Source organism: Dioscorea cayenensis, chromosome 12 (assembly GCF_009730915.1).
Source record: "Dioscorea cayenensis subsp. rotundata cultivar TDr96_F1 chromosome 12, TDr96_F1_v2_PseudoChromosome.rev07_lg8_w22 25.fasta, whole genome shotgun sequence".
Lineage (NCBI taxonomy): Eukaryota > Viridiplantae > Streptophyta > Magnoliopsida > Dioscoreales > Dioscoreaceae > Dioscorea > Dioscorea cayenensis.
The window spans coordinates 1,475,181-1,489,652 of NC_052482.1; the positions used below are offsets into that span (position 1 = coordinate 1,475,181).

A 14,472-nucleotide genomic window follows, 5' to 3' on the forward strand; every position below is an offset into this window, starting at 1 on the left:
TCAGACTCGTCAGGAGTTAGAGTCAGAGGAAATCTCCAGAGTAGAAATTACGAAGTTTACGTTTATGGTGGATGTTGTATTTGATTAAAGGTAATTAATGGTTAGTAGTGGAAGCCAGCTTGTATGACATGATGCCAATGTACTGAATGGATGCTGGGTTGTGAATGTTGTGCTATGCTTTATTATGGATGAATGGGAAGAAACAAAGGAGCTTTGAAGTTGGAGTATTCTTAGTGTGCTTGAGCTTTGTTCTTTCTTTCTGGTGTTCTGTAACACTTTGTTCTTGTTTGTTGAGTGAGTTTGTGTGATTATCAGGTGTTAAATCTCCACAGAAGATGCTTGAAAAACTTTGTCAACGCCCACAAAGAAAACGCCGGGTGAACCATGCCCCACCTCAGCTAATTTGAAAAAACTAGCCATGTAACTTAATTTTGATGGCAAATGAGAAGAAAAAATTCCACAAAGTTGACACAAGATGCAAGTCTTGACAATTGATCTTATCCAGCTTGAGGTCTTCATCTGTGGTTCAGGACACTCAAACAATATTCTTCATGGCAAGCATTCTCCAAACAAGAACCAGCTCTCTTCCCCATCTACAATATCTTACAGTTTGCTTACCCTTCTGAACTTCAACAAAGTCTATATTAACTTCAAAATTTTTCAAACCTTCTATAAAAGATAGATATGTTCACCTTCTCGATGTAAACAAACAATAAAATAGAAGTACAAAGAAATTTACATTAACTTCAGAGAGCAAGTTCATGAAATAATCTTGTTTCTTGACTCGGCATTCACATGAACTCTAATAGAATAAATTAGGCCTAGACATTGCTTTATAAACAAAAGTTTGACTGTGAGCATTAGACAGCAATAACCGAAAGCATGATTGTGAGCATTAATTAGACGGCAGGATTAAAGTAATGTCAGTGGAATGTGAATGCGTAATTCTGATATGTGACGATGGTAAAAACCATCATGAACAATGTAGAAACAGGTGTAGATGCAAGGTAGTAATCGATAATAATCGTGGCAGAGGTCATATTACAAAATATACATCACCTTTATCATTGACTTCAGCTTATCTTGTTCATGGATGAAGATGAAACCGGTTTCTTTCTATATACACCAAGAACACAATAGATCCGCTTGAAAACTACCCAAAAACAATCAACAAAGCTAAATACATCTGTTCTTCTTCCAATATGATTCAGCGGCAAAACTTTCATTGTGCGCTGGATAATCAATCATGAACGATTTCTACATTAGATATAAATCTAAATCTCGAGACCATCGAACGGCTGGGTTTCCATGTGATCCGGATCCGATAAAGGATCGGATCAGAGTTTGTGATCCGAAATCAAAATTTTAAATTTTAAAAGGATTTGAGATATTTATCAGTTTTACCCCCAAATCATTAACTAAAAATAGGATAATATTATGATATTAAAATTATCTAACTGTATATATATATATATATATATTTATAAAAATGGATAAATTATAACAATTGTATATTGAAATTGAAATTTAAATAAATACTGTTATTAGTTAAAATTACAATATTAATAAATAGTATGTAATGGGATAATAAAATTTTGATATTTTCAATTTTTTAATGTTTTTAAATTAATGTAAAAGAAAAAAAAATTGATAAAGAAAAATTGGATTAACAGGAGTTTAAACGTTTGGTTAGATGTAGTTGAAATTGCAATAGATCTCAAATTATAATGTAGTTGTAATTACTATATTTAAAAATACAAGGAGTGTTAAATTTAGTGTTTGGTTTGTCGTAGTTGGAATGCTGGATTATAAAATTTTGTGTTTGGTTGGAGGGATTTACAATTTAATATATATGGTCACGTAAGATTACATTTTATTCAATGATCATTAGTATTTATTAATTATAAAAATTATTATTATTATTATTATTATTATTAAATTTTGATTGTATTAGTTCAAATTTATATAAATATTTCTATAATCAATAAATAATTTTTAAAAATATCAAACTATAGAGAAATGAGTATCTTTCAGCAAATATATTTCATTTGTCTAATATTTATGTGAAATATATTATGCTTATCCCTCTAATTTAGTTTAGCCCTAAAAAATAGTTTTATAATAAAAATAATATATTAAACTAATAAATATCTTCTTTGGAATAACCCATAACATATTTTCATTTAAAAAATAAAATAATTAAATAATTAAAAAATGATAAATCATATAAAGACATTATTTTTATAAATTAAAAATCACTGTGACTTTTGAAGTTTTGAACGTACCAAATCGAGACGTAGTTCAAAAATCTATCAAATCTTCTTCATCGTAGTTCGAAACTCCTTTCGACTTTTTAAATCCATCTAAACAAACAAAGGATTTTCAATGATTTTGTAATTCTAACTACAAAAAATGCCAAATCCAGTGAAACAAATATCTTATTTATTTAAAAATGTTATATATAAAATAATGTTTTAATTCTGCAAATTGGTAGACTTGATCATCATATACTTCCCAAATGGAGGTTCCCAAACAAAATTTTTTAAAACATTCTCACTGTCTTAATAATTTTTATATTTTTGAGAATTGAATTGACTATAAATTTTTTTAAGTGAAAATTCCTAGAATTTTCAACTTTATATTTTTTTTTTACAAAATATAAAATTTGATAAATAATTTATAAAACGAAATAAAAGGTGAAAATTAGTTAGGAAAAACAAATAAATGGAAGTTTCATTTATCAAATGTATTTATATATTTGATTATTTATATTTTATATTTAAACTTTATGTTCAAATCCAACTTAATTACAAGATTTATAAAAAACAAAACATTTTCTTTTTACAGAATAAGCTACAAACTGCCCCTACTTAAAAGATGGCAAAGGGATATGTGAGTGATGCATTAGTTATGATAACTTAACAATTTATAAAAATTTATTATGTGAGGTAAGCTAGTATATGACAGTAAAGACCTGCCATTTGTATTAAAGTTAATATATTAGAGACCATAACCTCATCGATAATAAATCTCCATAGCATACAACTCTTAAGGGATAGAAAATACAGTTTTCCTATAAAAGACGCATACTAGGATCTAGTGTACAATATATGATTCTAATAAACAGTGGATGAATAGTAACTCTAAAGTAGTATAGGTTCAGATTTCAAACTTACATCTACATTTAAAGTTGGAAAATTATTGCGATATGCAGTGGTTCTCCTTATCAAGTAAATGTGACTATTAGTTTTGAAATATTTTTTTTTAGTATACCAAAGTAGTGTTTTATTTTAAACACTAAGATTGTTTTTGTGTAGTTAGCTATATATATTTAATGATTTTCAAGTCAAACAAAAACAATCAAATGTAAACAAGTTTGAAGAATTTTTATATTGGATTAATTATTGTTAAAAGCAAAATTATATTTGAAAACAAAGTTAATTTTATTCATTACTCCATTATCAAATAAATATCATTTTAAAGTGCTGCACAAGTATTAATAAAACTGATAACATCCATAAAAATCACCTTTTTTTGGACTATATAATTTAATAATACATAGACTTTTTACTTAAAACAATAGGTAATACATATTTGTAAATTCTATTAATAAATTTTAAAAAACACAACGTTACTTAGAACTCATTAAATAACTTACAAAATTACACAATAATTTTTTATTATAAACAATACTTGACCATTGTGAAATTGAAAATAAATAAATATTTTCTTGGTATTATAAAACAATAAGTAATTTGAACCAAAAAAATTGATAACACTTGTTTGCAAATGGACAAAACTTTTGGTTTCAAAGCTATATTTATATAAATTTAATTTGAAACAAATTGTATTAACTAGCTTGATTAGTATGATAATCTCAAATTGCGAAAAAAAAGCGAATATTCAAATGTATAAATATTTAATTTTAAATAAATTATTATAATGAATAGCTTGGTGACTACATTGTCAAAGTTCCAACCAATATTGAAAGTATGAATCCCAACACTTTCAAATTTTTTTCCTAATATAAATTATTTGTTGACCTCTTCTAGAATCCCAAAGAATAAATTTCTAATAAAGAACCAATTATTTAGATATTCTGAAATTTTCACTAACGACTTGAGTGGAAAAGAAAGAAATTGTATGCACTTACAAGCCCTTAAATTCAATGAGTTTATTTTGCTATCCATGCATTAGAGCTTTTAGAATTTTTTACCAACATTCAACAGTAATACAAAGTGCAGATATAACACCAAAAAAAAAAAAATCAAATAAATGGCAAGGTAATATTCTTGAACGCCAATACATATGACAAAAAAAGGGATCTTGATGGATTCGAACCACCACCCTCTCCAGCATTTGTGAGTAGATTAATAAAAGCTACAACCACAAATGCAAGAGCACTCTACCAATTTTGAGCTTAAGATCCTGTATACTAGACTTTCACTATACCTAACGAAGAAAAAATGTGACTAACCAGTTAAAGTGGTGTGCTTCATGACCAGAGCAAACAATTATAGCTGAAACAATGACCTGCAGCAGAGATCTAAACAATCGAAAATATAGAATGCTGCATCAGCACCAGAAAGTGAATGTCGGTACTATATACAACAAATGAAAAACCAATCACTGTAATAAAAGGCTAAACAGTTAGCAAACAGCATCAAAAAGGTAATACTAAGACTACAGCCATCAGCCTTCAGCCTAGATAGCAGTTTCAATGAGAATATATTTGAATCACAGCAAGAACTCATCCCCCATTCATGGAAAGGAACTATATCAAAAATTGGAAAATCCAACACATCTACAATATATTTTGATTAACTAGGCTATAACTAGGAAAATCCCCTTCACTTGATAAACAATCATAATCAACTTTATTTGAGCTTACCAGAATGGAAGGATGTTCAATTCAAATCAAACACCCAATGCATATATGTCTGAAAAGCTTTCACTTGAAATAAGCAACCAAAAGCACTCTTCCCAATCTGAGGCTCAGATCAAATATTTGCCTGTGACATGCTCCCGATTAGAAGAGCACGAGCAAGCACAGCTCAAATTCACACTACATCAGTCAGGCACCTAACTTTGCTATGCTGTGACTATTGAGACCGGCTTCACTTGCTTCATAAAGAAAAAACTCCATTCCAATCCCTTGAGGAGATAGGACAGCAAGAGATGCACATGGGGTGAGATCCACAACCCTACTTTGAGATTGATTGGCATAAACAAAGGATTAATTTAATCATGATAACATCTGCAAACCAATATAACAAATCGGTTATTTGAAGAGATCAAAAACACAAAACTCATTCACATAAATATATCCAAAAAAATAAAAATAAAAACCTAACACAGTATCAATATAGCAAGCTACAACAGATAATTAAGATTTAAATATACTACATTTATTATAACATTAAACAGATTCGGTAGAATGAATGCCAAAAACAAGCACTTAGCACAACTTAATTAAAAAAAAATCAGAGACGAAGAAATATAGTTTTGTATAACACTTATAAAATAGAGAACTCATCTCAACCACATCTACACTTTTTAGAACCAATGCATAGTAAGACTACTTTTGACTGATGACCAGCAAAATTACTATCATCAGTATCATGTCATGGGGCATAAAAGAAATTTATAGAATGCATCAAACTAGTCCACCAGGCACCTAAAAATGCTACTACTGAAATAAAACAATTTTTTTAAGCAAGTTTAACTTAGCACAGCTAGCCATAGTTTGAAAGTGAAGTGGATTATACTTGAAAAATTCATCAATGGTCATAAAGGAACGACCAGGTCACTTAACCCCTCCTCAGCCACTTTGAAAAGCCTAGCTGGGTAAACTCTTGATACCAAATGTGAAGGCAACTACCAGAAAGGTGAAACAAGACGCAAAACTTGACAAATAATCTTAACCAACTTGAAAAGCCTATAATGTGTGATTCAGGGCATTACACCATTTCCTTCATGCCAAGCCTTCTTCTAAACAAGAACCAGCTCCCTTCATCATCCACAATATCATATAGCATGCTTGCCCTTCTAAACTTCAAGAAAATTTACAATAACTTCAAAGTTTACAAATCTGCTATACAATATGGGTATATTTGCCTCTCCCCATGTACAACAAACAATAAAATAAAAGTACAAAGAAATGGACACTAACATCAGATAACATATTAATAAAATAACATTGTTTCTTGACTGAGTATACGTATGAATACAAATAGAACAAATTAGGCCAAAATATAGCTTTATAAACAAAAGTATGATCGTGAGTGTTAGACAGCAATAAACAAAAGCATGATTGTGGGCGCTAGGTGGCAGGACTAAAGTAATGCGACTGGAATGTGAATGAGTAATTCAGGTATGTATGTGGTAACAAAAAATTCATCATGAACAATGTACAAACAGGCCTAGATGCAGGGTAGAAGTTTTTCACTGGCGACAAGCCATATTGATGATGAGACATAGATCACATGCATGGCCCGCCCGGAGCGATTAGAACCATACCCCTGCCTGGCCTTACTTGGCTGAGTGCGAGATGCAAGGTAGTAATCAGTAAACACACAGAAATACAGACGCACAAACAAACATAGGAAAGCACACAAGACGAGAGGGAGAACCTGGGGGAACTAAAAAAAAAAGTCAAATCCCCATGCGATCTCCCCCTCAAGAACCACAAAAAAGAAAAATTTTATTAGGGATATGGTGACCTGCCATGCGAGCGCACCCATCATGGCAAAGGTCATATTACAAAATATACATCACCTTTTTCACTGCCTTCAGCTGATCTTGTTCTTGGATGGAGATGAAACTGGTTTCTATATACACCAAGAACACAATAGATCCGCTTGAAAACTACCCAAACAAGCAACAGATCTAAATACATCTGTTCTTCCCTTCCTTGCGACTTTCCAGTATTATTCAGCCGCAAAGTTTTCATTGTGGGCTGGCAATTTCTACAACAGATTCAAAATCAAGAAAAATTTATATAAAAAAAATACACCAACCGAATCTAAAAGCATTAAAGAATTCTGGGTGAAATATAAAATAACTCCTTACTTTCTTGTTGACGATCCAGACGCGAAGGCAAATTCCACAAAGGTGAACAAGATGAAAATCTTGACGCTGATTTTAACCAACTTTAATTCCTACTCTGTGATTCAGGGACATTTAAACCATGTTCTTCATGCCAAGCATTCTTCAAACAAGAATCAGCTCTCTCCACTATGATGCAAGTTTTCCTCCCAAATATCCTTCTCTTATAACATGTTTGCCTTTCTGAACTTCAAGAAAATCTATAATAACTACAAATTTTATAAACTATTTATACAAGACAGATATATTTGCCTTTATGGATGTACAACAAATAATGAAATAAAAGTACAAAGCAATAACATTAACTTCAAACAAAAATTTCATGAACTAATATTGTTTCTTGACTCAGCAGAAACATAAAACAAATTAACACAGTTCGTAGTTTGGGCATAAATATTGCTTTATAAACTAAATTAATGTGACGACGATGTGAATGTGTAGTATTCTGTAAATATGCGATGATGGGCATCACGGTGAAGAAAAAATTGAAGTTTTTTTACCTGCGACTATGACGAGATGTAGCTGATTTGAGACAAAGGTGGTACACGGTGGGTAATAATCGTGCCATCATGGTGAAGGGCCACGCGCGCGCACGCACACACACACAAGGAAGCATACAAGATGACGGGGAGAACCCGGGGGAATTAAAAAAAAATCAAATCCCCGTGCGATCTCCCCCTCAAGAACCCCAAAAAAGGAAACTTTTATTAAGGATATGGCGACCTGCCATGCGAGCGCACCCATCATGGCAAAGGTCATATTACATAATTATACATCACCTTTTTCACTGCCTTCAGCTGACCATGTACATCGATGGAGATGAAACCGGTTTCTATATAGACCAAGAACACAAAAGATCCAAACAAGCAACAAATTTAAATCTATTTTCTTCATCCCTTCGCTTCCAGTATGATTCAGCGGCAAAACTTTCACTGCGGACTGAATAATCAATCCTGAATGATTTCAACAGTAGATCTAAAATTTAAAAAAAACACTATAAAAAAAAATACATCAACCAAATCTAAAAGCATTAAAGAATTAGAACGAAATATAAAACAATTCCTTACCTTCTTGTTGACGATCTTAAGCCGGATCCAAAACAAGCTCTCATCTTGATCTTCATCCTCGAAGAATTAATCTCTTTTAGAGAGGAGACCGGATCCTCGCCCCATCCTTTTCAAGAAGAAATCAAGAAATTCCTAATTCTATGAGGTTTTCAAAGAAAAATCATAAAAAAATCGGATTGGTACAAACGAAATCCATCACCTTTACTAATAAAAAAAAACATAAGATAATCATAAAAAACCATCATAAAGAATTAATCTTTTAGGAAAAAATCACAAAAAAATACCATCCAAAACCACCGATTAAACTCACAAACCATCGCCTTGATCTTCATACCGAGTCACAGATCTTCAAAAATCGCTGTAAATAAGAGATCAAAGAACCCGCAAAAAAATAAAAATATAATTTTCCGATAATTTTCAAAATTCGTCATCAAATTAAAAATCGTACCGATAAAACGAGAAACACCGAGAGCCAGATCACCAAAAGGAATCACAAGAAGACATCTGGATCTCCATCCTTGAAAAAATTCACAAAAGGGGAAGCTATCAACGTAGAAAGGAAAAGGGAAATCAAATCAAAACGTGAGACAAAAATCGGAAAAAAAGAAAACCCTAGACCAACGCCTTCTTCGTTGGCGGGTGGTGGTATTTATAGTTGAGTTTTGGAAAGATCAACGGCTTGTGAGAGTTCAAAGGCTACCAGGATTTAATGAGATGATGACACGTGTTTAGTTTTGAGTGGTTAACTGAATCAGGTGCTTATCTAGATTGATGTACCAAACCGGGAGCTGTCCGCATGATCATCTTAGGTAGCGTTTGGTTGGATATAATTCTAAATGCAGTGGATTTCTAGTTACAATGTAACTGGAAATACTTGGCTTTCAAAATACAGTGCAGTCAAATCTTGTGTTTGGTTGGATGTAACTGGAATTACTGTATTATAAGATTTTATGTTTGTTTGAAAGGATTTGTAAATCTGGAATTGGAAAACATGTGTATAAATGTATGTATATGTCTGTGTATATGCATATATGTATACAATTATATATACATGTATATGTACATGTATCATCTTAATTCGAATATCGAAACCATTGAACGGCTGGGATTCTCTTTAATCCGGATCCGATAAATGATCGGATAAAAGTTTATGATCCGAAATCAAAATCTTAAAATTTAGAAGGATTTTAGATATTTATCAGTTTTATCCCAAATCATTTTAAAAAAATAATTGTTTAAATTAGTTGGATATCAATTACTTAATTGGGTATTTAAATTTAAATTAAAATAAATAAATACCATTATTAGTTGAAATCTCAATATTAATAAATACTATTTAATGGGATAATTTGAAGTTGTGATATTCTCAATATTTTAATGATCGTTAAGGAAAGACCAGTTATATGTATAATGAAATTTGAGCTCATTTTCAATTTTAATGTTTTAAAATTAATGTCAAAAGAATAACATTAATAAAGAGAAACTGGATTAACGTCAGTTTCATTTATTAATGTATTTAAAAATATTATACTTAAAATTATGTTTTGATGCAGCAAATTGGTAGACTTGATCATCATAAACTCTATGTATGGAGGTTTCATAAATGGACTATAATTTAAATTTTTTTTTTTTTTTTTATAAAAGATGATCAATGTCACGTTACAAGAAGGTGACAATGACATATATAATAGTACACTAGTTACAGAAAATTTAACGATCCCAAAAAATTTATTAACCCAGCCAAATATTACATTGGGCGATTACAATCATACTATATCACTATAAATTTTTAAATGAAATTCCCCATAACTTTCAATTATTATTATATATATATATATATAAACTTAAAAAGTATCCACTTAACAATCAAGCAAAATTTGGAAATTAGTAGGCATAGATTAATGACAATAGTGTTTTAAAAGGTTTTAAATTATTTATTTATTAAGCATTTACCTAAGAGGTTTACCGCTCATAAATCTTTCATCTTTATGTATTTTGTTTAAGAATGGGCACAAGGTGGGGCAGCGACGGGAAACATCTCCCAACTCACTCCCCTATCCTGGGCGGAGATTCTCCGTCCCCGTCTCGGTTGGAAAATCTGGGAGTAGGAAGCCCCCATTCCTCGCCCCACCTTCTAACATATATAAAAAATCCGATAACCTAAGCCATAAATCCATGAACTTAGATATCAATTAAAACTAATCTTTTATCAATAACAAACATGATATTTCCTATTCCATATATTCCACAAATTAAAATTCAGCAAATATTTATAATTTAAATTCAAATATAAAAACCAAAAAAGAAAAGAAGATGTTTTTTTTTAATAGCAATTTACTTTCTCATAGCATAGTTACAACCATTGATAACTTCATAGAATAACACAAAAATATACAAGCTAATACACTCATAATGTTCACTAACAATAGACTAGTTACAAAAAACTCTAAAACTCCATAATTAGGCATTTTAGCAACTGGAACTAGTAATCAAGATTCAAGAAACTCAAAAGCTGTGAAGTATCTCCAATGAATAATAGAAGCTATAATTCACCAAACTCTACCTCTTTCTTTGAAATCAACATATGAGAAATGAATAATTTCAAAAAAAAAAAAAGATTAAAAATACTAAATCATATAAATTGTATGAACATGAGGAAAATAAATAAATAAAACCATTCAAATCAATGAATCATACAAGATATTATAAACAAAATATATCTTTCTATCTTTCTCACAAATATCTCATCTCTCACGACATAGCAATAAATATATATAAAACCATTCAAATCAATAAATCATACAACATATTATAAACAAAAAAACATCTTTCTATCTTTCTCACAAATATCTCAACTCTCAAGACAACAATAAATATATATCAAACCATTGCAATTAATGAATCATACAACATATTATAAGTTGAAAACATCTATCTTTCTCACAAATCAATGAATTATACACCAAAAAAACATCTATCTTTCTCACAAATATCTCAACTCTCAAGACATAATAATAAATATAAATCAAACAAATCAATGAATCATACAACAAAAAACATCTCTTTCTCACAAATATCTCTAACTCTCAAGACATAGCAATAAATGAATTTCATAAAATAAAGGCACTTGAAACAATAATAACAGCATAAAAAAAAATTAGGCCACAATTAATCATGAGAAAAAAGCATAAACCTAAAAACATTAGGCCCTTCGATCAATCAAAGACCACGTGGTAACTTGTGTAAGCATAAACCTGAAATATAAATCAAGTAAATAAAATTGTGTAAGTTTCATTTAGGTTATAAACATTTTGCCACTAAGAGTTTTGATAAATGCAATATTTGTAAGCTTACCTCTTCATCAACATCTATATCATCAATTGTTGTGTAACATTGAGAATGAGTCATGGAAATGGAATCTAGACCATTAATTAATAATTAGGTCAACTATTATAAATTGTGATTTGAAAATTAAAATCAATCATAAAATTAAGTAATAGACGATATATATATATATATATACTAGTATCATATCTTTTGTGGGAACCAATATCCAATTTTGTGCACTCATTAATGCCTCAACTATGTCAGGATGCAATCTGCTATGGTGTGGACTTATAAATCTCCCACTTGTACTGAAAGCCTCCTTTAAAGCCATAGTAGATATTGGAATTGCTAAAGCATCTCTTGCAATAATGATCTAATTCAGTGTACACACTCCCAAATTCAGACTCAGAAGAAGCAACATAAAAGTCAAAATTGCGCATGCAAGTCACGGCTATCATAATCCGAAGAAAATGTGGATTGTGGGAAGCGAGAAGGCAATGGCGGTACTGGTAAAAAGCAGCCCTAGCCCTAATGTGTAGATAATATACATATATTAGAAAATTAAAAAGATAGAAATAAGTTAAATTTTATTGAAATTTTAATACCTATAAATTATATCAATAAAAAATAATTATAGATTAAAATAAATTTATATGACTACAAAATTTATACCTATAAAGAAATAATATTTTTTAAAAAATTACACAAATCCTCAAATCTACCTTACCTTTATTTTTCAAAAAATACAATTAAACATTGTGTGCTATTTTTAATTATATCTTAGAAATAACTATGACTATCATAATCCTACGAACAGATATATGAATAATAGATTTTTAAAACCATAATTAGAAAAATATATAAATCACAATTATTTATAATTTTCTCCAAATAATTTTCAGAAGAAAGCATACTTCCAAAATTTAGGAAAATAAATTTTATATTTCCCCTATTTGTTTCCATATAAAGTATATTTTCACATAAAATATTTTTTTAATTTAAATGGGAACAGACTAGTAGTCTATCTCTAAAATTAGACGGAAGAGGTAGTCATTCTAATTTCTTTTTTTACGATATATATTAGGTTTTAGTTTAGATTCTTTTTTAAAGGTTTTATATAGGTTAATTTGTAATATATATATATATATATATATATATATATATATATATATATATATATAATTTGTACATATTAAAATTATAGTCAAATATGTTAAATTAGTTGTATGTAGATTATTTTTGTAGATTAAAAATATGACTTTTAGCTATATTTCATAATTTGTAACCAAAATTATACCCTCTCTTCTTTAGGATTTATTTCATAGATGAAAAAGAAAAATAAAATCATACTTTTAGCCAAAATTAAAATTTCTTTTCTCTACGATATGTTTCAAAAAAAAAAAAAACCATGTTTTACCTAAAACAAATTGTAGCAATTAGAAATAATTCATATGATTTGGTTTTCCCGCGGTTTGGAAGTGTTTGGCGCCTCAAAGCATTTATATTTCCCTACGAAAGTGTTATTATTCCCTACGCTTTATGTCATAGACAAAAATATAATTTGTAGCTACGTGTTACAAATGGAAAAACCTTTAAGCTACGTTTAACAATTCACGGCGCAAATTAGAACACCTTTTCGCTATGATCTATTTCGTAGACAAAAAATTTTGCTTTACCTACAAAACAAAACATAGTTACTCAAAATCATTAGTAGGCCTTTGTCTTCCTACGGATAGGAAATCTTTGGTGCCTCAGAATGTTTGTTTTTCCTATGAAATCTATAAATCGTAGACAATATAACATATTTAGCTACGAAATTTACTATGTAGCTATGAACAACATAGAGAATAGTCAAATTTCTTGTAGTGCCGACCCACCATCATGACTCAATGATAATTGTGTAGGATTATTTGTTGATGACCCAGACATTGAAGCACCATGTTCACCAATCTTATATTTTCATGAATATTTAGCAAGTAAATCATAACAAATATTTTGAACTTTAGCAACCTCTATCTTTGCCATTTTATCACCATAAAAGAATGGGAAATAATATTTCAAAAATTTGACCTTGTATCTAGGATCTAATATAGTTGCTACACTCATGATATCATGAACTTGAACCCAATATTTATCAAATTTTTCTACCATTTTTTATGCCATAAGCGGAATGCAAGGTTGCCCACAATTAACCCAATGCATCAATTTCAACTTAATCTCACATATTTTGGGGGAAAAAGATAGAGGGGTACTTAGTCCCAGAAAATGTCTCAGTGATATCATGAAATAGTTTCAATTTACCACAAATTTGTGTAGCCATTTCCCACTCTTCATCTAAAGGGACATTTGTAAAGAGTCTCCCTTTGTTTCAAACTCTTAAAACTATCCTTGTAACAAATGGCAACATCGAGCATTAAATAACTGGAATTCCACCTCATTTTACAATCTAATTAAACCAATTTTTTAGTGCAAGAATTTTCAATTGGCGTGCCGTTTCTTCAAACTTTTCATTTCTTTTTGGTGTAGAACTCCAAAATGCAACACTATCACAAAATTTTTCAATAGTTTCATAAATAATCTCTAAACCGTCTTTGACAATTAGATTTAAAATGTGTACAAAACACCACATATGCAATAATTTTTCGTCTATCCAAATTGTGTTTCTTGATAGTTTGTTCAAAATTAAATTCGCCAACGAATCATTCATTGAACAATTATCTAATGTTAATGCAGATAACTTGTGATCAATTGATCAATATTTCAATCCATTAAATAATTTGTGAGCACATCACAAAGTACTTTAGCAGTATGTGGACATAGCACATAAATGAACCTAATCAAATAAAGTATGAAATAATATTAAAGATATATATATATATATATATATATATATATATATATATATATATATATATATATATATATATATATATATATATATATATAATAGCTAAACTAATTGATCAGTACT

The 14,472-nt window shown here is 29.7% G+C and overlaps 1 long non-coding RNA gene across 6 annotated transcripts; it reads right to left on the reverse strand.

Moving 5' to 3' along the window:
• Window positions 1-4,216: 4,216 nt before the first annotated feature.
• LOC120273655 lies at window positions 4,217-8,781 on the reverse strand. Of its 6 annotated transcripts, none has more exons than XR_005540584.1 (6): window positions 8,175-8,781; window positions 7,608-8,060; window positions 7,072-7,290; window positions 6,778-6,968; window positions 4,892-5,257; window positions 4,217-4,546 (listed from the first exon to the last, which is right to left on the reverse strand). It is a non-coding gene; the product is annotated as an uncharacterized LOC120273655 (long non-coding RNA). The 6 variants fall into 6 exon arrangements; XR_005540588.1 differs by lacking the exon at window positions 4,217-4,546 and having other exon boundaries at window positions 4,855-5,257; window positions 8,175-8,532; window positions 8,623-8,781; XR_005540586.1 differs by lacking the exon at window positions 4,217-4,546 and having other exon boundaries at window positions 4,855-5,257; window positions 8,175-8,280; window positions 8,459-8,781.
• Window positions 8,782-14,472: the final 5,691 nt, after the last annotated feature.